General features: G+C 44.1%; 1 long non-coding RNA gene across 2 annotated transcripts in view; it reads left to right on the top strand.

Moving 5' to 3' along the window:
- The window catches only part of LOC144767136 (uncharacterized), a 54502-nt gene extending 36033 nt beyond the window's left edge, over positions 1-18469 (top strand). For both annotated transcript variants that reach the window (XR_013598073.1, XR_013598072.1), the window contains exon 3: positions 17835-18469. This is a non-coding gene — a long non-coding RNA (uncharacterized LOC144767136). The remainder of the gene's footprint in view (positions 1-17834) is intronic.
- The last annotated feature ends 6548 nt before the right edge of the window (positions 18470-25017 follow it).

Below are 25017 nucleotides of genomic sequence, written 5' to 3'. Positions count from 1 at the left end.
AGTAGTAACTTTACTACTAGTAAATTTACTAGTAGCAGGTTTACCAGTAGTAACTTTCCTTTGTAAATATCAAAAAGTAGTAAACTTAGACTTATGTAGTACTAGTATTTGGTAGTCACAAAGGTAAGTTACTGCTAGTAACTTTACTAGTAGCAACTTTACTCCTAGTAACAACTTCTAGTAGGTTTACTAGTAGGTAAGTTACTATTAGTAACTTAACTTTGTGAATACCAAACAAGTAGTAATCTTAGACTTAAGTCTAAGTTCCCCTTTGTGAATCAGGCCCACCGTGTCTAACCAGGTGATGCTTCAAGCACACTATCACTATACTGTCTATCTCAGGGTTAAAACGTACTTTACAATTTCATTTTACCCAGTGTGCTGATTCCACCTCCGGAAAGACATTCCCTCATGTGGACATTTGGACCCTACTTATGGGAATGACAGGAGAAAAAGCATCACCACTATTATTAATTACTGTGAGATGGTTTTGAAGTTTAGTTTGGCAGAAACTGCGATGTTGAGGCTACCGTCGTTTAAACTGAGAGGGGCCCTTGAGATCCTCTAAGGTATTATTTGGATACGTTATTTGTTTGTACTTATAGGGAACATTAAGTGGTTTGCATTGAGTTCTGCATGGTTTAGATGATGTATTTAGGTGATGCTCCAGCTTCTGCTAATTCAGTAACTTCTGCTACTTCTTTTAATTTACTAGTTGAAATTATTAGTTACATTATCTCTAATAGCGGGTTTAAGTTTGTTAGCATTTTTTAAAGTACAGAATAGGCATTGTTTTTCATTTTGGAGAATCTGTTATGAATACTTATGAACTGTGTAAGTACAAAGAGAAGTGCAATAACTGATATTTATTGTTATACATTTTTATACTGAATATAGACAACATAAATACTACAAGTAAAAATAGATTTTGATTGTTGGTGTGGTTGTTGTTCTTGTCCTTGCCATCAGGAGCACAAGCAAGTTAGTTTGCATTTTTACATATGATATAAAGAACTACTTCCCATTCATTATATGAACATCACAAGTCAGAGAAGAGTTCTGTAACAAAATATGTGATTGAAGCTGAAGATCACAGAACTCAGAAGTCACTGGCAGTATCATCATAATATGCAGTTTGCAGGGCTTATTTCGCACCAGCGATTGGAGGCGGAGGGAATCAGCACTCATTTTGGGGGCGGGAACATATTTTTCATCATCAGACTGACCCAGAGCAAGAGAGAGAAGGCAGAAAAGGGAGAAAGCGGGACAAATGATGATAGGAAAACAGTGGTAAGCTGAGAAAGCAGTGATGAACAGAAACCTGCAAACGTGAGATAAAGAGACCAAGAAGTGTAAAGTGGTAATAGAAAGATGCATAAGGTTGTAGAAGTACAGAGTAACCTTGCTATTCAGCATTCTTCAGCACCAAGGACGGCTCCTAAGAAAAAGTTGGGCATCTGCACTTATTATTTTGGAAATGAGGCCCTGATATTGGGGGAGAGTATTCTGTCTGGCACATGGACATACAATTAACCTTCCTACAAACATCTTTTAATAACACAGTCTTTTGCTCCAGATGGACGCGATATATGGGTGTTAATATGTCAAATAAATATGGAATATGCCCTGTAACACTAAACATGACAACGTCTAGCTTCTAATTAGCTGAAAAAACATTTCAGGCAGTTTAATGCTAGTGACTTCCAAAACTGGTTGTAGTCCTCAATATTTTCTAACATACAGATACATTCCTACTTTTGTGCAACGAACCCAGCAGTTTAAAAAATAAACATACAGCCTCAAATGCCTCCTTCTTAAATAATGGTTATATTCATACTTAGTGGTAAATAGTTCACGGATGGAGCTGAAAGGATGGGTATTCCTTTGTCAAAGAAAATCTGCACACACACCAATGGATGTCTGAACAGGTTTATTAGCAAAGGAAACATTATTTCTGTGGATCACAGAGGAACTTTGCCAGATAGTGTCCCCCAACAAATCGTACTGGAGAGAACTCAGGATGCAAACGCACAGAACAACTTTATAGTGTCTTATAGGCAGATATCTCTCCAATCGGAATGACATGACTTTGTAAAGTAAAGTAAAGTAAGGACACAGGTGCCTGAATATGAGATCATGAGAAAGGAAGGCAATGACCTCCAGTTGTTACAATAATGTAAAGTTTTCTGATGAGCAAGCTAATCTTAAGAGCCAAGATTTGTAAGAGAGAGACTAAACGTTATAAACAGGTAACTTCCTTTAGGCATGGTTAGCATGAGCAAAAAAACATGGCTGCAGAAGTTACAGTTATATAAGGGCAATGGATTAATATTAACACCTTTCATTGTTAATCAGTTGTAATTTTGTATCAGCTCTGATAGAAGGCATTATGACTAACAACTCAGCTGTAATAAATCATTACAGTGTAATAGGGATCCCATTTTGTTACTACAGGTGCATAGTGTCGTTGCAACTCAGTTGCAGTCGATGTAAGTTTTCATACATTACATTGCATCTGAAGCCACAGTCTTTGCTTTGAGGTGCTGGCCCCTTATATTCCTAAACAGCTGGCATTAGTGTCCAGGCAGATGATGGTACATAATGGGCCCGCAATCCAGGCGCCTTGAGATATGGGACACACAATGCACGACTATCCGCGCAGATGCAGAGCCACACTGAGGCACGAGTACCCTTTTGTCCCCACAGAATTGGGCAGATCCATCCTACAATGCAGGGGCAGGTTGTGAATATAGCACTCATCTATCTACTCAGAGGCTGAGACAGAAAGCTCCCATCATGCCCTTCTCCCCTGAAAAATATAGGGACAGAAAATTGAATAATGCTCAGAATGCACTGCTATCTACACAGATGCTGGAGCCGGTTGTGCCCACAACACACGTCTTCTGCAGTGCGGTGCAGATTGTTGCCCCATTGCAATTATGATCTCACAGATGTTGAGACAGAATGGGGCCACCGTCAGATATGTGTATAGATTGTGGCCACAGGCCCATTTTGTCCCACCCGACGCGGGAACAGGCGATGCTAGAAAAGATTGGGCCCACACATGCTGGGGCAGAATGTAGCCTCAACACACTTCTGGCCACAGAGCTTTTGACCCAAATTGGGCCCCCAATGTACTTCTGAGCCAGCAGGTGTGGGGGCATACTGTGTCCAGAATGCACTGCTGCGCTCCCAGCTATTGGGACAGATTGAGCCCACCTTACACTACTGTTTCCATCGATGTATATATAGTGTGACTACAATGCACATCTGACTCCACAAATGTGGAGACTGATTGGGCCCACACCACTTCTTTCTCACACGTGCTAGGACAGATAGTGGCTACAACACACTTTTGGAAACCACAAATGCTGGGACAGATTGGAGTCACAACTCACTTCTGGCCCTGTATGCTGGAAAAGGTTGTGGCCACAACATACCACATATGCTGGGGCAGATTATGGCATTTAGGAACCGACAAAGACAAAGTCATGGAGACAAGAAGAGGCATAGAATGACTAGGAGACAGAGGAAAAGAGAGACAGATAAAGACAGAGACACAGAGAGGAGGAAGACAGAGAAAGACTAGAAGAGACAGTGAAAGGGAGCGGGCAAGAAAGATGGAAGAGACAGGGAAGAGAAGAAGACAGAGACAGATATTTAGAAACAGGGAGAGAACAAGAAAGACAGAAACACAAGGACGACAGAGGAAGAATCAAAGACAGGAAAGAAACAAAGAAAGACGCGAAACAGAGTGAGGCAGAGAAAGACATGGACTGACACAGTCGGGGAGAGACAGCATCTTTGAAATAAAGGCAATACAGGGGAAGAGCGAAAGACATGAGGCAACAGTGAAAGAGAGACAAAGAACGGCAACATGGACAGAGAAAGGCCAGTATATGAGGCAGAACTGGATCGGTAGAGGCAGAGAATGAGGGAGCGAGAAAGACACAGGAGAAAGAGTAAGCTCAACAGAGAATAAAAGACAAAGAAGGACAGGGAGAGCTCACAACCTCTGCAGTGCTTTTGCCATGGTGGTACACAAAAGGGATAGCTGATAGACTGGCGTTTACAGAAAATAAAATAAATATGAAAGGTCAAAAAACACCCATTGTCTCGAACCAACAATTAAAGCAAATTAAAGAACAGAAGGCTGAACTAAAACTGATCTGGAAGTCCCAGTCATTTGCTTGATAGGCCTTGGAAGTAGGGGTTCTAAGGGTGCTGCTGCACTCCTAGAAAAGAACATGCTGGAGCAACAAAGATGCCTTTACATTTTGTCTTCATCTTGTCACGTTTGCTGTGCCTACAAACACAGAGGAAACATGTCAGGCTTTGCCTTCTGTGAAATTGCTGCTCATTCGTTTAACATGAGATTAGTGCTTACTTTTCATCCTCTGAATGCAAAGTGAAAGAGTTTTTTAAGTGAATTATGTGACAATATTTCTTGAGTACATGGTGTGTGTAAACAAAGGCTGTAAAAAGTTATTTTTCAAACAATACAATTGAAATACCTTGAACTGCACATATTTCAAAATATAACAGCGGGTAAGAAAGCACAAATGAAGCACTTTGTTTTGTAATTCTGAAGTGAGATGGAAACAGACATTATACATTTTAATAGCATCAAAACAAATGGAAACATTGATGTGCAAATGATAATTATTCACTGAAACCCTATTTTCACGCCTTGTCGTTTGTGTGCCATATAGTTTCATCGGTAAAAGTTAATGTCTGCAAATGTAATGGTCATTTCAATAAAGAATCTGTTGTCTGTAAATGACAGTGTGCTACCACACAATGCTTTAGTAATATATTTGTGACAGTGTGCTCCAGATTCCACCATCAGCTACATACCATACGCTTACCACTCTCCTGCTGAATGGGTGGTTCATTTGCTTCAATTGTTTTTGTGTGATGTGTGGGTTTTTCACAGACCCTATGTGACGTGGATGATGTGACACTGATGGCTGCGCTCCCAGTCTGAAAACTGCTCCAGCACCACTGGTTTGCTTTAGGTCATTCAGATGCTATCAGGAGGCGATGCTTCCAGTGACTTTGAAGGAAGGAACGGGATACAATGTTCTTTTCACTTTCATTTAGACTGCATCAGCAGAGTACAGCATTACCCATTATTTAGATTACCCCGTTTATCCCATTATCAAGTAGTTTCAATGCACAACCAAAGCTGAAGCAGAAACCTTTGATATATGTTGCACCTTTCAAATATGTAGGTTTTAACCTTCAAAAATTCCAAACGAAAGCTTAAAATGGTTTCAGAACATATGAGTAGGGTCACTTTAAACCTTCCTTTCTACAGCCAAGAACACAAAGTTGATATGATTTGAGTAAGGTCACTGTTGTAATTACCACACTACTCTGACATTTTCTACTCAACTTAAGAGTCAGGAGAACAACCTGTGCCTCGCAAGCAAGGCTCCTCTGATCAACAGTCGCTTTCAACTGCCACTCCACGATGACTTCATCAATAGAATCGCATCACCTAGTGGCCTAATCGCATCTGGAAAAGTACTCACCCCACCCCTAAGCATTTTCTCCACTACCTAAAGAGTAAGATCCTCACCCATCGCCATCATACACTCATTCATGGCTACACAGCCTTGCACACCTTTGGTGGCATTCTCTATGCCAGCCACAACTTCATCTGAATCAAACATAGAATCATCCACTGCTTTGTCAGGTAATCTTGGTAAACAATCTTCTCCCCTGTTTTTCCACCACGGCAGGTACTCTATTTCACAATCACAATCATTACAGCCAACCTAGCTAACCGACCTGAACAATTGGTTGTACGATTGAGTCCTAAGACTTACAATAGTGGCTTATGATCTGTTCTCAAAGTAAACCTTCCACCCCAAACGAAGACACACAAGTAGTTAATGGCCCATGCAGCTGCTAACCCTTCTTACTTAATGACCAAATAATTATTTTCTGCATAAGACAATGAGCAAAAAACAAAAGCTACAGTTTTTCCCGTTCTTCCATGCATTTAAGAAAGTACAACCCCTATCCCAATGGCACTTCCATCAACAGTAAGGATTGTCTTTAAATCAAACTGGAAAGGCACCAAAATTTCAGCATGCGAAATGTCAATTCCTTAATTGCTTAAATATGTTTTAAATAGCTGTCTCAGCAGACCTGATTTATATGCAATGTATTTGACGAATTTTGCATAATACTCCGAGAATCCCATGAAAGATCTCAACTTCTCTTTTTCTTTTGGAATTTGCCCACTTATTATAGCACTGACTAAATCCATCTAGGGCTTTATGCCTTTACCAGAAATCAGATGACTCAGGTACTCGACTTCTATGACCATAAATGTACATTAGTGTTTTCATATGGTGATACCCACTCCAGCAATCCAATTCAAAGCTTCCCATAATGTCTTGCGATGCTCTTCTACACTTTCTCCAAAAACAAGTATGTCATCTTGGAAAAAGGCCACATTATTAATACCTGTCAATAGGTTTGACATTAGTCTTTGGAAGGCACTGGCCGATGTACAGACACCAAATGGTAACCTATTGAATTGGCAAACACCTTCGGTGGTAACCAATGCTGTCAAGTGTTTTGAATCCTGATGCAGTTTTACCTTGTGGTATGCACTTCTGAGATCCAATTTAGAAAAAAAAATTGGATTACTGGAAAATTAATTAATTAAAATAAGGTAAAGGAAAACAGTCCATAATATTGGCTTGAAATAGATTGTGAAATCCACACAAAAACGAAGAACCATTGGCTTTCTGTGTGATAATGACTGGAGGCAACCATTATGTTGCCTCCACTGGTTCAATGATTTGATCCGCCAATGGTACATTTCTCATGGTATGCTTCACTGGGATTTTTAAGATTATTTTGTGTAGGTAGTCTTTTGCTTCACCTACCATATCCTCAAAATCTATACCAACTTCTTCAAGTAAACTATCCAATTCTTCATCAAGAACTACAGAAGCTAGTTCTATAGCTCCAGGGTTTACAATTATGTCCAAGTCATACTGATGAGACCAACCTAATATTGGAGGACCTTCAGCTGCCACGTAGGTTTTCCCTTCTATAAAGTGAGTCTTGAATTCAATCCTTGCTGTGAAATTCCCCATCATACCAATATCAGTTCCCTGATATCCATTTAAAATGACTTAAGATGTGTTTAATGTCTCTTTGGGCCACACAGCATCAAACATTTTTTGGGTATGATAGTGTTTAAAGAGCCTGAGTCGACCATCAACACAACTATTTTATTGTTAATTCTGAACTCTGTTTTGGGACGTAGTTTTATCTACTCATTCCAATGCTCTTCTTCATCAACCATTAACACTCTACACCCTCCTCAACTTCTTCAAGATTAGAAATTCTTTTGCTAAGTGCTCTGCAAGCACACAGATTGCACTTTCTATCCAATGGAGAAACAATTTCTTGAGTTGCCTTCAGTGAATAACTACCAGATCTGTAATATGAACGGGCTCCTTGTGTTTTTCTTATATTAGGTATATATTCTCGCTAGCACTTTTCTCACTCCCTTTGTTCTGATTAAAGTTTGACAAATAATGTTTTTTTAACAACATTAACCAGCTCAGAATCACAGTCCACATTTGCTACAGTCATATCCGATTTTATTTAAAAAAATTTGTATTACCTCCATACATTTTTCTGACTCACAATTTTAGCAATCTTGATCGCATCTTTAGAAATAAGGTCACTTACAGCCCAAAGTCTCTCTTTAATTTTTTTACTAGGGCACTGTACGATCAATTGGTCTCTGATCATCTCTTCTGTCATCAAGCCAAATTTGCCCTGGACAGGCAGTTCCCTCAGCCAAGCCACATAGTCGATTCGAATGGTTTTTGAGTTTGTGTGTAGGACTTGTATCGCCTCATTACAACATTACAACATTAATTGCAAAGTGATTTTGTGACCACAGTTTAGCTTCTTGGTAAACATCCTCTATAGCATCGCCACTCTCCTCACGTATTTCTGGAAAGAATTTGAAAACATACTGTCCTTCAGTGCCTAAACATCCCATTAAAATAACTTTTTTCCAAAAAGGTGAAAAATGGGTGATCCCCTAATGCCAAAATATAATTATCAGAAATTTCAATCCAATCATTCCATTCAATAGGCGGATCACCTTGTTGCATAAGGAAGGGAGGAGGCACTGTGATTGAATGACTTATATTCATGTTGAGAATACACCCTTGAAATATCTGACAATGCAGGGAAATTGACAACCCTCAAAAGACCACCCGATGGTACCGTGACAGGGAGCTACTTGTAGTTGAACTATAGAGAGTAGGGTTTTCCCTCACAAAAACAACTCTTGAAACTGCTCATGCTCCAAACAGGCCCTAGGAGTACTGGGAGGAGGTGGAGCACTGCTTATGCCTCTTCTGAAGTCCTGAGGAAAACTATACCAGCCTATAATTGTGAGAAATAACTGCAATATCCTTGAAACTGCCACTGTGGTGATATCATTGTTGAGATCCTGAAGTTGGGAGAGACACCAAAATAGGCGTTATACTCCTTTGATATTTTCCCCAGTGAACTGGTGCTTGGATTTCTTAAACTCTTTCTACCCCTCTCATACGCCTTTCTGCGCAGAATCAGGAAACCTTCTGCTGCCTTTAGGCTTCTGTCCCAATGAGCAGTCACTGCACCCCCGTGAAGTGTTGACTCATGCTGGTGGTCACTGTGACATGCCAATCACAATGGCCCAGCACGCTCAGCTGCTGATCCTGACCACACGCCCTCAAGCATTCTGACGGTGAGCACGGCTGATATTGAAGGCCTCACCTGGACAGCTGTGTGCACGTGCCCTCCGTGAGCAATGGCCTGATGTAAATCTGTTGCACAAAACGTTGAAGTAGGCCCAAAACACCACATTGACAAGGCAAAGAAAGTCGCGCTTGAAAAAAAATGTATTTAATGTGAGAATCACAGTGAAACAGTTCACTCCTTCATATAACGTGAATCCTCTCTAGCATGCAGCATTACTTACTTCTGAGATGAACACATTAATATAGTGGGATTTTGTTCCTGATTCACCAGATTGGCACAGGGTAATATCTGCCACCTTCACCAAATAAAGTGTTGTAATTATCACACAACTCTGGAATCTTCTTCTCAACTTTAATGGTAGGAGAACATCTTGTGCCTCTGAAGGCAGGCACCTCTCATCAACAGTTGCATCCAACAGCCACCCCACGATCACCTTACCAATAGAACGGCATCACCGAAAACAATAACCCACACAACATTCTCTATAGCACATCAAAAACTACACTGCCCCAAGATCCCACTATAACAGTCACTCTTGATTGCCATTACTCTATCAGAATGTGAACTACATAACACATGACATTCCTTTATCAACATATGATTTTTATTTATTAAATGTATTTTAAGTGGTTTTTATTGTAAAACGCTAGGAAATATATTGTGGTATTCTAAGAACGCTTTAGCTCAGATACTTGGAATGGGAGAATGAATCCAAGTTCAGGATTGTTAACAGACAGTCTGAAATAGTATATTATCAAATATAATATAGGACAAATTATTCATGCGATTGATGAAAATCTTTGCGAGGCCTACGGATGTGGTACTGACCTCGTTTTCAGGCCCGACTTGACAGCACAGGGAAACTATGCCTAATGCTGCCAATACTTTAGCACATACAAAGAGTGGGCTTTGTCCCCATGCAAAGGAGAATTTCTCAATTACCTCATGCTATTGGCTGTTTAGTGTACCATTTCACACCCTATGGAATGCATGCAATGCAATTCATGAGGTACTATTTTAAATCTCAAATATGCACTGAGCCATTACACATTAAAATGCCTTATAGCCCGCCGTAGTGGGCTATACCGGCTATTAAAGGCCCGCTGCAGCATTAAAGGCCCGAGCCGAAGGCGAGGGGCTGTAACAACACAGCGGGACTTTAATAGCCGGTATAGCCATGCTACGAAGGGTTATAAGGCTATTAGAACATTCTGCCACTAGAGGGCAGAATGTTCTAACAAATTAAACAAAGGCATTAAGGAGCGCGAGGGAATTGAAATCCCCTCAAGCTACCTGAAGCCTTTGTTTACAGCCACAAAAAAGCATTGGAATGATGGGAGCTCCCGGCTCATACCAGTCATTATAAGCCTGGAGCACTCCATTGTTTTCAATGGAACTTCCAACATTCAAATGTTCTAATATACATTCAATATACACAGAAAGCGATAATTGTTTGGTTTTGTTTTTCACTGCAGTAGGCTTTGGTAAAATATTTTATAAATTTTTCAAAATGCACACCGACCTATTGGCTTTGCTGAAGCTTGATCATCCTGCAAGAATAATGACATTATTGTGTATGGCGAATTGGTGAAGGTGCATTGGCCGTGCTCGAAATCGAGGACATAGGTGTAGAGTCATCTCCCAGTGCTTGATTTGTAAACAATAAGTGCCAGGGCCCAAGGTATTTCACATGGGTAAACTGCAGCTGGCTCTACCCACATATCACGTTAAACAGTAGGACAAGGGGCCAGATGTAGGTCGGTCGGTAACGGACAAAAATCAGTATTTTCGGCCGTTACCGAGCGGTATGTAAGAATTGGTATGTAGGGGCCAGATTTTACAGATTCTGTATATTTACCAATTCGGTAAATTTACAGAATCTGTAAAATACCGAATCAGTATTTTTACCGATTCGGTACCTTCCTGATGTAGGTGGGACTCTTCTGATTCCCAAAGGCCCTACAAATTCGGTATTTTAACACACAATCCAATTGGGTGTTAAAATACCGAATTCAGGTGTGCATGCACATGTGTGCATGCACACCTAGCCATGTGACAGACAGACATGCCCTTAGGGCATGTCTGTGTGCCACATGGCGCATATGCCTATTTTTGGGGTGCCAGAGGGTGTCAAAGTGACACCCCCTGCACCCTTGCCAAATTCGGTATTTACCGATTCTGTAATTACAGAATCGGTATTGCCCATTGATTCCTATGGGCTTCAAGGCCCATAGGAATCAATGGGCAATACCGATTCTGTAATTACAGAATCGGTAAATACCGAATCTTAACGTTTCGGTATTTACAGAATCTGTAATACCTACATCTCCCCCCTTCATATTTACCGACTCTTAAATACCGAATCGGTAAAATTCGGTATTTAAGAGTCGGTAAATATGAATTACCTACATCTGGCCCTAAGTCCTAGTTTTATCATGTATTTAAGATATATTATAGTTACATGCTTCACAAATAAATTCTGCTAAAACACTCAAAGTGCCCCCATGTGGTGGATTCTCATAAATATGTGCTGGTGTTTACAAATAAGTGCTGTTGGCAAACATCAGCACAAATTAATCACTGCTCACTGCCCCAGTACAAGAGCAGTGAGTCAAGACACTTCGAGTGCACAAGCCCTCCCAATGGGGAATTTGTTTAAAAATAACAGGTCCAGATGCAATTTAAAAAACAACTATTTTTAAAGCATTTTGCGTAATGGGTACCAGGAACTTGACAAAATATTGCATCTCAGTTCCCAATCCATACCTCTTACTAGCTTTTTCATTCGGCAGCATCACAGTTAGGCCTGATGGTTGTGCCATCGCCCGCCACCATTAACAATGTTGTTCTTAACAACAGAGATGGAGGAGCATGAACAATTATGAGCATGCAGAGCAGTGCAGCGCAGTGCTTATCATAAGCCAGCGGTTGCCGGTGAGGCGCACCGGCACTCATTTTTGGGGACCGGAACTTATTTTTTCTAAACAGACTTTGATCCAGAGCATGAGAAAGAGTAACACAAAAGGGGAAAAGAACGGGGTCAGAGAAAGACAGAAAACGGGGGCAACGGGAGAAAGCAGGAAAGAAAAAGAAGCTGTCAAAGTGAGATAAAGAGGCAGGAAGTGCCTGGTGGTGGATTAAAGAGGATTCAGGTGGCCTCAATACTGCACAGCCTTGGTATTCAGCATGCCAACCATCAGTAGCGTGGGCTTCTGATCAACAATTGTTACAGTCCTGCTCAGGAAGTATTCGGGGGGCGACAGCTCCAGTCCATCCCAGGCACCTGAATAAGCTGGAGTCATGCGCATCTGCTACCCCCAGGGCCGGACTGGCCATAGCGAGCACCGGGCAATCCCACCGTGCGCCGCACGGTTGGGGGCCGGTTTTGGGCCCCTGGGGGCCGTTTTTGTTACAGGGACGTTTTAGCTGCAAAATCGGGTCTGTACCAAAATCGGCCGAAAACCGGCCCGGCAAAGAGCTTGGCGGCACCTCCAACCCCCCCGAGTGGGGATGGGGGGGCGGCCGAGCACTTTGCCAGGGCCAGTTGTGGTTCCCAGTCCAGCCCTGGCTACCCCACCCCTGAACTCTCCCAATCCTCCCCTCTTCACATGTTTTTAATCTCTAAAACTTTCTTTTCTATATTTCCTCGGCTGTTCCCCTGCACTGCTCTAGCTTTCTTTCCTGGTGAAGCAGCAGAATGAAGATTCACTCTTGTGCTGCCAATGAATGCTGGCTTCTACCCTTACTTCATTCAGTGGGAAAGCAAACCCTGTCAACCACAGACATTAGGAAAAGTAAACAGACTCTGGTGTTACAACATGTAATGCTATATAAGTCCTGTAAAACAGCGCTAAATATGATATTCAGTCTAAACTGGTTGCCAGTTGATGAACATCCACCAAACCCTCACAAAGCACGCCTGAATGGACCGGTGTCCCAGCTCTGAGCCAATCACGAAGCTCTCATGAGACCCCCTGATGTATCTTGCATGATACACTGACTTCCCTGGTTTGAGATCTGCACGTGTCTTATGATACACAGATACACCGATGTGCTGACCTACATCAGGCACTAGTCTCCAAGGGGCAGATTTATGATGACTGGCGAATCCCCAGGGATGCGCCAGTTATTTTGCGCCGCTGCTCCGCCAACCATGGTGCGCCGCATTTACAATGCGGCGCACCATGGGGCAAAAACGGCACAGATGTGTGACGCATCTGTGCCGTAAAGGTGGCGCATTGCTGGAGTTGCATCGCAAGCGCGACGCAGCTCCAGCAAGGCTCGGGGGTGCCCCATCTTTACAATGCTGCGTCAAGACCTATGCCTGCTTCAAGCTGGCGCAGGGTTTTGACGCAGCATTGGCCTGAAAGTGACTGAGTGAAATCTTATAGCTTTCACTCAGCAACTTTTGCGAGGCGCACCTGCCCTGGAACGCCCACCCTGCGCCGGAACGCCCACAAGTGGCGCAGGGCTTTACAACGTGACGCATCTGCCTAGATGCGTCATGTTGTAAATGGGTCGTAGGGATGCGCCACGTTTACGCCGCAGTTGCGTGACGCAAACGTGGCGCATTCCCGACATAAATCTACCCCCAAGTATTGAGCCATTGGCACTTTACAGATGCACTTTAATAATGACCAGCACTGTGTACTGATAAGTCAATACTGCGCTAATCACAGGGCTCTCATAAAGCACTCGTAAACTAACCTGCACAAAGTAACATCCCAATTGTAGGACTTCCTGTGAACACTAGCAGTGCTTCTCTACAGTGCCCTAAACCATGTATTGATGCTCAAGTACTGATCACACAACATTCCCCTCTTCTGTCCTACACCATGCACGAACAATCAAGTACTGAGACATCCAGAGAGCTCGACATGCGCTTTGCACTCTTGTCCCAGTACTGACAGGTTATAACAAACTGGAAATAGAACAGTGAGCTTAACTCTTCCCAGCTGTTGTGCAACATTTAAGTTACAGGTTTAATTCTAATACAATTTCCCATAGGGTGGTTACGGTCTGCTACAGATATATGGCCTATCTTGCAGGTCACAGACACCAATATGCAAAAGGCAACTTGGATGCTCAATGCACCTGCTGCAGAGATATCAGTGTATCTCACAATATCGAATTCCAATGCATGTCTGCCAGGGGATGGGTGAGTGTGCCTGCAACACAGCTGTTTCAGTAATTTGCAAGAAGGAATTTCTAATCCCAGTGAGAAAACACTTTATTTTTTACCTTTTCAGTGTTTGGATGTTTTAAGAATGAAAACTGTTTCTCGAATTAATAAATTACACAGTACCTTCTAAGCCTTTAGCCATTTCCAATCAATGAATGTACACATACAGATTCCCTGCCTTACCCCTACCAAACAAATATAAATTTTTGTTGTGCTCTCTCTCTCTCTCTCTCTCTCTCTCTCAATTATGGAAAAACAAAAAATATGCATAGCACACAGAGGATTATTATAATAGCCTTATCGGCTATTAAAGGGCCGCTCCCGCGTTAAAGGCCCGAGTCGAAGGGGAGGGACTTTAATAAGGGAGCGAGATTTTAATAGCCAGTATAGCCCTGCTACGAGGCCTTTGTAAAACATTGGAATGTTGCTCTACGGGCCTTTACTAGAGCATGGGTACTCACAACCTTTCTCTCTGGGGCCAAGCTTACAGGGTGGTTTGTGGCCGAGGATCGCACCTGTGGGGGCGAGGTCAGTCGGAGGTGGGGCTAGAAAAAAACTGTGACCATGAGGTCGAACACAGGTCCCTGCAAGTGACGCATTATTCCACTGAGCCACTAGACCCAGCATACACACACATGTCTGTCTGTCTCTCTCTGTCTGTGTGTCTCTGTCTGTGTGTCTATGTCTGTGTGTCTATGTCTATGTCTCTCTGTGTCTCTGTCTCTGTGTGTGTGTCTGTCTGTGTGTGTGTCTGTCACTGGGTGTGTGTCTCTGTCTCTGTGTGCATCTCTGTCTGTGTGTCTCTGTCTCTGTGTGTGTCTGTCACTATGTGTGTGTCGGTCTCTGTGTGTGTCGGTCTCTGTGTGTGTCGGTCTCTGTGTGTCTCTGTGTCTATGTGTCTCTCTGTCTCTGTGTCTGTCTTTATGTGTGTCTGTGTGTGTGTGTCTGTGTGTCTCTGTCTCTCTGTCTGCGTGTTTCTGTGTGTGTGTGTCTCCCTATCTCTGTGTGTGTGTGTGTGTGTCTCTGTCTCTGTGTCTCTCTGTCTCAGTCTCTATGTCTGTCTTTGTGTGTGTCTGTGTGTGTGTCTGTCTGCATGTGTGTGTCTCTGAGTGTGTAATTGTCTCTCTGTCTGTGTGTGTCTGTCTCTATGCGTGTGTCTCTGTCTCTGTGTGTGTGTCTCTGTCTCTGTGTGCCTCTGTCTGTTTGTGTCTCTGTGTGTGTATCTCTGTGTGTCTGTCTCTCTGTCTCTGTGTGACTGTCTCTGTGGGTGGAGTAGAGGCTGCAGGAGAAGAGGACGTCGTTGGCAACATAAAACAGGAAGCTTCCCAAAAGGCCCTTTAAAAGTCAGCTGTGGAAACGCTTACAGCTGACTTTTAAAGGGCCTTTTAGGAAGCTTGCCGATGGTGCCATGTGTGAGGTCACAGAGGCCGTCAGTAAACAAAGAAGTTGGCAGCAGGAGCATACGTAGTGAATACCTATTTAATACGTATTCACTACACGTGCTTCTGCGGTTATCTTCTGTGCTTACTGTCGGCATCACTGGCAATGTAAAAACAGCATGGCAAGGTCTGCGGGCCGCCAATGAAGGTCTTCCGGGCCTCTGGCCGTACTATGAGTACTACGGTCCTAGAGGAATGTATGGGACTGCAGGACTTTGCCAGTCTGAGTGGCATAGTGGGGAAAAAGCTGCCTCATGCCCACTTTTCATGAACCAACTCAAGGAAAGAACTGCCTACTTACACTGGATACCCATAGATTACCTACGTTGAACCCTGGCCCCTCTGCCTGAACTAGGGGACAAGATAGTGATCAAAAACGATGGACTGGAATACAGCCAGAGTAATTGCTAGTGGCTGAGATTTATTTAAGAATTCGATCCATTACATATGTGCATAGCCCTAAAGGCATTAACTTGAGTTGGACCACTGAGACGGACCACCAAACCCACTGAGGCAGTGAGGCTACTGTGGCACTGGTGGTCTGATCGCCCTATAACAAGGTGGGGGGTCGGACCGCCATTGAGCCACTGCTGCCTCTAGGGATTCACGATCCCTCTCGGCCTTACAGTGGGCTTAGGCTCCTAATATACTGGTGGAGTGGCTGCGGCACCACCAAGCATATTAGGAGTTTCCTCATCACCACAGTTTTCATGGCAGTGAGCCCATCATGAAAAGTGTGGCAGTGAGGAAACAAAGGGGGCCCAACAGGGCCCCCGGTGCCTCTACACCTGGGAATAATGCAGGGGGGCACATGGTGCGCCCCCTGTCTGCATGCATCCCCAGTTCCTGCAGGGCATAGACTTCAGAGTCCATGCCCTGCAGTAATGTGCAATGGTGTTCCCATTGTGGTGCCTTGCTAAGGCTCACATATGAGCCTTAGCACTGCACCACCGTGGGCCAATCGCCGGAGGACCGTCCGACCTGGATCCCAATCAGAATCTGGCAAGCAGTCGCAATATGGCTTTTGCATGTGTGGCAGTGGAGTGCTGGTGTGGTGGCCTGCTGCCAGGCTGCCTGCCTGCTACCACACCCCCAAAGTCATAATAAGGCTCTTAGTGTGATAGGTATGTCCTGGTTTGGGTAAGGCTTGGGTCCCATAAGAATAAAGCTACATCTTCTGATGAGGTCTAAATAGCCGAAAATGGTTCTGAGGTTGCTTGTGTCCCCACCCGGACAGGGCATGGCTTGGCAGTTCATGGGGGAATGTTTATATTGGAACAGGATTTGCTTATGGCTGTTCTCTAACTAGATTGGCATAGTAGGCAAAAATACGGCTGGAATGAGGCTCAAGTAATTGTCAGTGGCTGAGGTTGTCTGAAGCATTGTACCCATCAACTTTTTGTTTTCATCTGTGTCAGAATTAGAGACAGGACCTACCTTAGAAAAGGGGTAGGTGACATGATGCTTTTCACACTTGTACTGTTAATGGCCATAATGGTGAGCTGTGAATTCTACCCACTTACGGGTTTCCTTTCTTGGTCCTCAATACCGTATCTCACGCTGGTACAGAACTCTTCTGTTTTTTTTAAATTTTGAAGTGAGCCAGATTACCCTAAGGGATCATACATCAGTGGCTCAGGGCTGGTCATGTTGCCACCTTACTGGCTGGTCCTACTCACAGCCTGTTCTTTCCAGTAATGGCCATTTCCACTCTGCGCCCTTCTCAGGGATGTCAACCACGGAAGTCCATTAACGCACTCAAACAGGGTATTCTCTTACTCCATCCTCTGGACCCATACTTTCTCACACCTGCCACATTGGCAGCCAAGCCATGCTCACACAGACCATTAGACCATCATTCCATTATTTTTTTAATCATTTTTCATACATACATATGTTGAGCTATAGGCAATTTCTATTTTTATTTTACAAAGATGTACAACAGATGGCTACGATAATATCTTTATATTTCTAGGTATCTGATATGCAGGGCCACTTGAATTATGCAAATGTGCAGCCGCAGCGTTTTTCACATAATTGCAGATTTTCCGCATTTGCCACATAATCCATTATCAGGTGCATAAGCTTCAGCTTTTAACAAAAAAAATGTGTTTCCAGCGCAAAAGGTGCAAGAGATACTAAAAAAGCAGTGACGCATGTTGACAAGCAGTGGAAGACCCTTTTCAAAGGTTGACTGGTTGCCTTTCTGTTGCCTATTTCGATATTTTGATGTTAAACTGGTATTGATGAGGAGCAACCAATGCCCAGACAGAGTTAACAAGTGTAAAAATATCAAAATAATGAAGTAATGCTATCACAAAATGTGCCGCATTTTGTTGCATGTTGTTGCATAATTTGCCTTTTCTTGCTGCATAATTACCTCAAGACTGTTGCATATTTTTGGCTCTCCCCTGCAGGATATGCGGCTGCCCGCGGCTCACACAGTGTGCCCCTGTACGAAGGTGGCCACCTTAGTGCCACATTCAAGCAAATCACTGCGCACCATTCGCTGGGACCCCTTCCCATGGGAGTCCCCAATATCCGGTGCCTCTGTGGCATCGTTTCCAGCACGCATTTGGCTGGGGCCGTGTTATTATACTTGCACCTACCCAGTGGCTCTTTGTTCCCCGCTGGACACGCTGTCATGGGAGGCCGTTGAACATTTCCGCAGGAGGGTGAATAGTGCCATGTGTACTTTTACAGAGCTGAGGGTTTCATACATGGACTATTGAATGCCAGTACCAAAGTGTACTTCGAGGATGATGGGATACACCTGTTAGAGTTGGATTTGGTGGAAGCACTGGCCGCCACATCAAGAGCGATGGCGGAGTTCCAGGGCGATCCTGAGGCAGATTGGTACATAGGGGTACTGTTGTATATTGCTTACTATGTATAACTCTATGGTTCTTGTTTTCTATGTTCTTACCTTGCATTCCAGATTCTAGATGGCTCTGACTCATGTAGAATTCTGTGAGAGTCAGTTCTGTGCCTGGCCAGCAAGCGTTAGGGAGACTGCTGTTTGTGCTCCATTAAACCTCAGTTATTTATCTTACTGGAGTTTTCCATTCATTTACAACAATTACAACAGGTACCCTCTCCAGAAGCACAACAGGGGTGCCGTATGCCAAATCTCAGGAGTCTTTACGGCAGGACCCTGGATGAAAACGTCGGCGCCCCGCAAGTCCTTTGGGCGGTTGTAAGACTGAGCAACTGGGGGGCTTGCAATGCTCCACCCCTAAAAAGGCGTGAGTAAAGTAATGCACTGGTGGTCCACGGTAATTAAGGGGGAAATCACGTAGAAAAGGTTAGCACCCATTGGGTTGGCCAGGGTGCTATTTGGCTCATTAGACGGGCGGGCAGCTTAGGTTACTCAGCGCTTTCTGCCCTTGGATCGCCCATAAGTTAACCCACCACATTGGCATACTTCATGTATGAAATAAACCTACAGCAAACTGATTTCCAAAAAACTGGTTTGGAATCATTCTTTATCACAGCGCAACCAATTACTTTGCTAAGCGGGGGAGGGTTGCTGATATCGGCACTAATTCCATTGGCCCCGCCGATATGGCACAAATCTAGGGCCTCATTTATGAGGCCTTGCGTCAGTTTTGTGCTGCCGATGCGTCACTTTTTGTGACGCATCGGCGGCATAAAACATGCCTCCTGTTGCGCAGTATTTACAAAGTGACGCATCTAAGCAGATGCGTCACTTTGTAAACCCCTGCGCTACATTAAACCTGTGTGAGGTTTAATGTATGTGGGGGGGGCGTTCCCCCACAAAAAGCCTCGTAGAAGTGACACAGTGAAATCTATGAGATTTCACCGCGTCACTTCTAGGACGCCGTTGCGTCAAAATCTTGCGCCTGCCTCACAGCAGGCGTAAGACTGATGCAGGCCCTTTCACATGGGGCTTGCCGCATGTGAAAGGGCGCATTGCAGGAGTTGCGTCACTTTTGTGACACACTCCAGCAATGCGTCACTTTTGCACTTACAGATACGTCAGAAATACTGACGTATCTGTAACTCCTTGAGACATGATGCGTCATACATTAAATATGACGCTTCATGTATGTCGCAAGGAGTGTGCACTGAGAAGTGACGCATCGCTGCTTTCACGCAGCGATGCGTCATTTCTCATAAATGAGGCCCCTAGTACCGAGTTGAGGCAGAGCACTCTACAAACAACATTTTAATTGCCTCGGGAGCATCTCAAACATGCAGTAACATGTACATAGATTAGTATTACATGTGGAATTCAGTTGAGGCCAATTTCTAGAATATGGCAATGGGATAAAGTAGCACTAAAATACAATATAAAGTATTTCAAGTCACAGGAGACGTCTTTGGCCACATAAAGGAATGAGATCGAAAGTCTGCTTCCTCTTCAGTCACATAACTCAGAGGGGATTTGCAGTATCATTACACTGTGTGGTGTGGGATACTTCCTTCCCTGTAATTCATGGCCATGAAATAACCCTTCCTACAGCCCTCTTTTAATTGCTCGGTCTCCAGCTCTATCTTAAGAAATGAATACTATGGTTGTTATATTGAATAACTTGGGAATCTTTCCTGCGTTTAAAAAGAATTTCCCTATGGTGCCTCTAATTGTATTGTATTGTATTGTAATTGCATTTATATAGCGCTTACTACCCCTGACGAGGCGTCGAAGCGCTTTTTCGGCGGGTAGCACGCTACTCAGGGACCCACAGAGGATTAGTGTTGAATTAGTATAGTGAAACATGCAAGTACATTTTAAGTGGTGGATAGGTTAATCAGTTATTTGGATTTGGAATGATAGCAGAAGGATAGAGGAGGACAAAGGTTTGTATTTATTTATCGCTCGCTTGTTGACGCATGCTATTCAGGAAGCCTATAGAGGATTAGTGGTGAATTAATATGGTGAAATATGAGGTAATTTCAGTGGTGGATATTAGTCTGTTACTTGGAGTGAGAAGGATAGCGGATGGATAAAAGGGGAAGAAAGATTTGCATTCATATAGCACTTGTTACCCCTGATGGGCTTTGAAGCGCTTTTCTGGCGAGTAGCACACCACTCCGGAACCCATAAAGGATTAGTGTTGAAAATTAGTATAGTATAAATATGAAGTAATTTGAGTAGTAGATACTTTATTCAGTTATTTTGGCAGTATATTAGTATAGTTGAATATGGAATATGGAATTTGAGAAGTGAAACATGTTAGTCTGTTAATTTTGATTGAAAAAGGATAGTGGAGGGCTAAAAGAGTGAAGGATTTTTTTTTAAGTCTTAGCAGTAGGATACTTCCTACCCTGTAATTCATGGCCATGAAATAACCCTTCCTACAGACCTCTTTTAATTGCTTGGTCTCCAGCTCTATCTTAAGAAATGAATACTATGGTTGTTATATTGAATAAATTGGGAATCTTTCCCGCGTTTAAAAAGAATTTCCCTATGGTGCCTCTAATTGTATTGTATTGTATTGTAATTGCATTTATATAGCGCTTACTACCCCTGACGAGGCGTCGAAGCGCTTTTTCGGCGGGTAGCACTCTACTCCGGGACCCACAGAGGATTAGTGTTGAATTAGTATAGTGAAACATGCAAGTACATTTTAAGTGGTGGATAGGTTAATCAGTTATTTGGATTTGGAATGATAGCAGAAGGATAGAGTAGGACAAAGGTTTGTATTTATTTATCGCTCGCTTGTTGACGCATGCTATTCAGGGAGCCTATAGAGGGTTAGTGGTGAATTAATATGGTGAAATATGAGGTAATTTCATGGTGGATATTAGTCTGTTACTTGGAGTGAGAAGGATAGCGGATGGATAAAAGGGGAAGAAAGATTTGCATTCATATAGCTCTTGTTACCCCTGATGGGCGTTGAAGCGCTTTTCTGGCGAGTAGCACGCCACTCCGGAACCCATAAAGGATTAGTGTTGAAAATTAGTATAGTATAAATATGAAGTAATTTGAGTAGTAGATATGTTATTCAGTTATTTGGGGAGTATATTAGTATAGTTAAATATGGAATATGGAATTTGAGAAGTGAAACATGTTAGTCTGTTAATTTTGATTGAAAAAGGATAGTGGAGGGATAAAAGAGTGAAGGTTTTTTTTTAAGTCTTAGCAGTAGGATTCGTTGCTAAAACACTTCAAGCAGTTTAACACGTCCCTTCTAAAAACGAGCTTTAGTTCTCAATGTGTGGCGCATGCAGATAATTCCCAATTTCTCTGTAATCAGCTCCAGCAACGCAGAATGTAAATACGGACACATAAATCTCTCCTTATCGAGTAATAACGATGACTTCTTAGTGACAAATAGTTCAGAGGAAAGAGCCGAAAATATGTTATCCCTTTCATTGTTTGTCAGCAGTTGTAATTCTGCTCAGCGGCCTGCTTTCGGCACTGCCTGCTGGCCAGAGGAGGCACTGGCACTTATACCTGACCCGGAATAAAAGAATAGCGCGGAGGCGAGGGGAGGGGCTTCTTATCACTGCTTCCGTCAGAGGCATTGAAGGCCTCCATGTTACTCAGCACTTGCGGCCACTGTTTGCCTTCATATCACTGGTAACATACACTTGCACTGAGAGCTTCGTAGGAGGCTTGAGCCAAAGGGGGGAGGAGGGGCTGGGGGTGGGGGGTTATTGGTTCCACACATAATAATGACGAAGCCACTGTCCTTGATCGTCACCCACAGTCTTCACTTTGTAATCTGTATCTTATTCCCCTGTAAGGCGCAGAGCCACTGAGCCATCCGGTTTGGGATAAAGGTACCTCACAAAGTTAAAATGAGGTTAAACAAGCATTGGCTAAGCCAATAGGCTTTGTCAATGCGTATTTTGGCTTGGTTTTTGTATGAAGGCATACATTGTAATAAAATCCTCTTTAGGAGTGTGCATGGTCCTACCCCTGAAAGGACATTTTTAGACAATGATGTAAAAAAATATTATGTCAAGAAAACACAATGGAGAAGCAACTTGGCTTCAAACGCAGAGGATGGTGCAGTTCACTGCTAAGGAGACTTTCAGACAATCAGTGAAATGTATGATAAAGCCTTGGGAGGGAAAGGGGGGCAAGCCACACCGATAACCATTTTGTGTTTGTAAAAGGCCGCTTTATTGAAACAGGTGCATATCACAATTTTATTAACACTGGCACTTTGCCTGACAAAACAAAAACCTCTTCATACATAAAATACCTGACCCCTTGTTTCCCCCACCTCAATGATCCCCACATCATAAACCCCCACCCTGCAACATACAATAAATAACATTCCATAACAATAATATTACACAATCTTACAATATAGCATTTTTAAATCCTAACCTCCCAAGACCCAAAATCCTATCTGCCTTTATGCAACTGTAACTAACGAACCTCTAATGTAAACTTCCTGCCTGTTTAACTTTTCCCGGCTCCTGTTCACAAACTCCCCAAACTTAACAAGAAACCACAAAACCCCAGCTAAACTTGGACAACTTTCAAACAACCCCGCCACCCAGGGAACGCCGCCTCCCCATTTTCCTGCCCCCCTGCCCCCTAGCCCTGACTCCCTGTCCTCCCTGTCCTCCCATCCCCTACCTAGACCCCTACCCCCCTATGGACCTTCCAAAAAATGTTTTCTTCAGCTTCTACGCACGCCCAACATCCTGACCAGTACTTCCCTCAACTCCAACAAATACAAGTCCATGCCAAGCCTGGACAAATGGACCCCATCCCCCCTGAAAAACTCTGGCGTGTCATACCTGATGTCTCTATGCGAAATCCTGGCAACACCTAACTGGCGGCAAAAACGGACCATCTCCACATTTACTTTTCTCCTGGCCTTGTCCACAGCCCGTGGGTTCACAGCACCCCTCCAAACCCTGCGGGGCACAAACTCCGTCCACACTACTGCACACCCTGACCACTGGCGCTTGATCACGTCCAAATTGCTCTTCATGCACCTCATTAGTGCCAAGCCCGTCTCCTTAACTATATCATTTTCACCTACGTGAATGACCAGGACGTCGGGGCACCTACCAGCCACCAACATCCTATTCAACACTTGCAAAAGTTCTTTCCAGAGCATTCCCCCTCTCCCTTTCCAACAAACACTGAACAGTTCTTTATTAAAGCCCAGGTTCTCCCCGAAATAGCTGGTGCGGGCCTGGACCTGAGCCCACTTCACAAAAGAATGGCCCACGATCCAAGTGGGCATTTCCCTGGCTATGGGACCCATCACTGAACCTGAAACGAGAAACATGAATGAACACAGGCAAAAACACATAACCGCGCTACAACCTGCCGGGATCGCTGCGCACATAACGCTGATAACAGTCCAATGACCACCTGCCCAATTTCATAATGTCCCCTCGCCCCCAACCCCGATTGTTCGCTTCTGACGCAGCCCCAATCCTGAAGGAATGAGTCCCAAAACCTTTGCCATCCAACCCCAGGTGTGTCAAGGCCTTCCTCAATATAGCCAGGAGCTGCGACCCCTTCGCCACCCGCCCATCAGAATGCCTGAAAACGTGTCTGAGGCCAAAGACCTCCATCTCGTTCCCCACCTATACGGGCCAGCCCAGCCAGAATCGGCTGCCTGTAAAGAGACCCATCTCCCCCACCCTTCTGATCCATTTTCGATTTCCTCATCCACAAACAGACCCTGTTCCCCTGGAGGGAAACCTCGGTCCATAACACGCCCTCACCCCATTTGGAACCCAACAAAATTACGATACCTGAAAAGCCCCAACGAACATCCACGACTTCAACGTGGAAAACAGGCAAAGCTCCGCATCATCCCTGCATACCTTTGGCAGCGTCTGCAACACCCTCCCCAGAAGGTCCAAAGATAGGGGATTCCTGACCCAAGCCACCCGACCGCACTCTTGAGCTCACTCTTCCAACTATGTCGAACCTATTTCCCACGTAGACAGTGCGTAACCATACAAAAGCTTTCACATGAATGCGATCCCTGCCAATTTACCCGCTAGTGTCACCCTCGTGAGCCCCTTTTCGATCAAAGACAGGATAAACTGTATAATGTCTTCCTGCTGACCGACCAATGCATCCCGCCTCCTCGCTCCCGAGCCTAAGAACTCCTCCCATGCCGTTGTGTATGACACCTTCGTCGATTGCGCCAGTGAACCTAGAACCAGCTGCAACATCCTGTGTTGCCTATGTACTACAAATGCGGCATGCTGATCGGGGTCCTGTCCGCGTCTATGGCGAGCCCACGGAATCGCCCCACTCCGAGCGAGACAAAGCATCGGCTATGTCATTGTCCACCCCTGGCACATGCACTGCGCGAAAGGCAATATCATGCCGCAAACAGCCCAACACAAACACTCTTAGCAGTTTCAAAACTTGCGCATCCCTTGCAGACTGCTGCTTCACAATTTCCACTACTGCCATGTTATCTATTCTGAACGTCACCCGTCTGTGAGCCAGCAAGTCCCCCCACTACCACCAGCGGAAAAAGCTCCAGAAAAGCTATGCTTTGTCCCCCTCCCGCCCACTCGGGGGCCACTGTTCCGCGCACCATTTTCCCTGCCAGTATAGCCCAAATCCCTCGCTACCTGCCACGTCTGAAAAGATCTGCACATCCCAGACCATGTCGTCATTCCGCATCATTGGTA

Source organism: Lissotriton helveticus, chromosome 7 (genome assembly GCF_964261635.1).
Source record: "Lissotriton helveticus chromosome 7, aLisHel1.1, whole genome shotgun sequence".
NCBI lineage: Eukaryota > Metazoa > Chordata > Amphibia > Caudata > Salamandridae > Lissotriton > Lissotriton helveticus.
The sequence above is the reverse complement of the archived record's forward strand: the minus strand, read 5'-3'. Positions and strand labels throughout refer to the sequence as shown.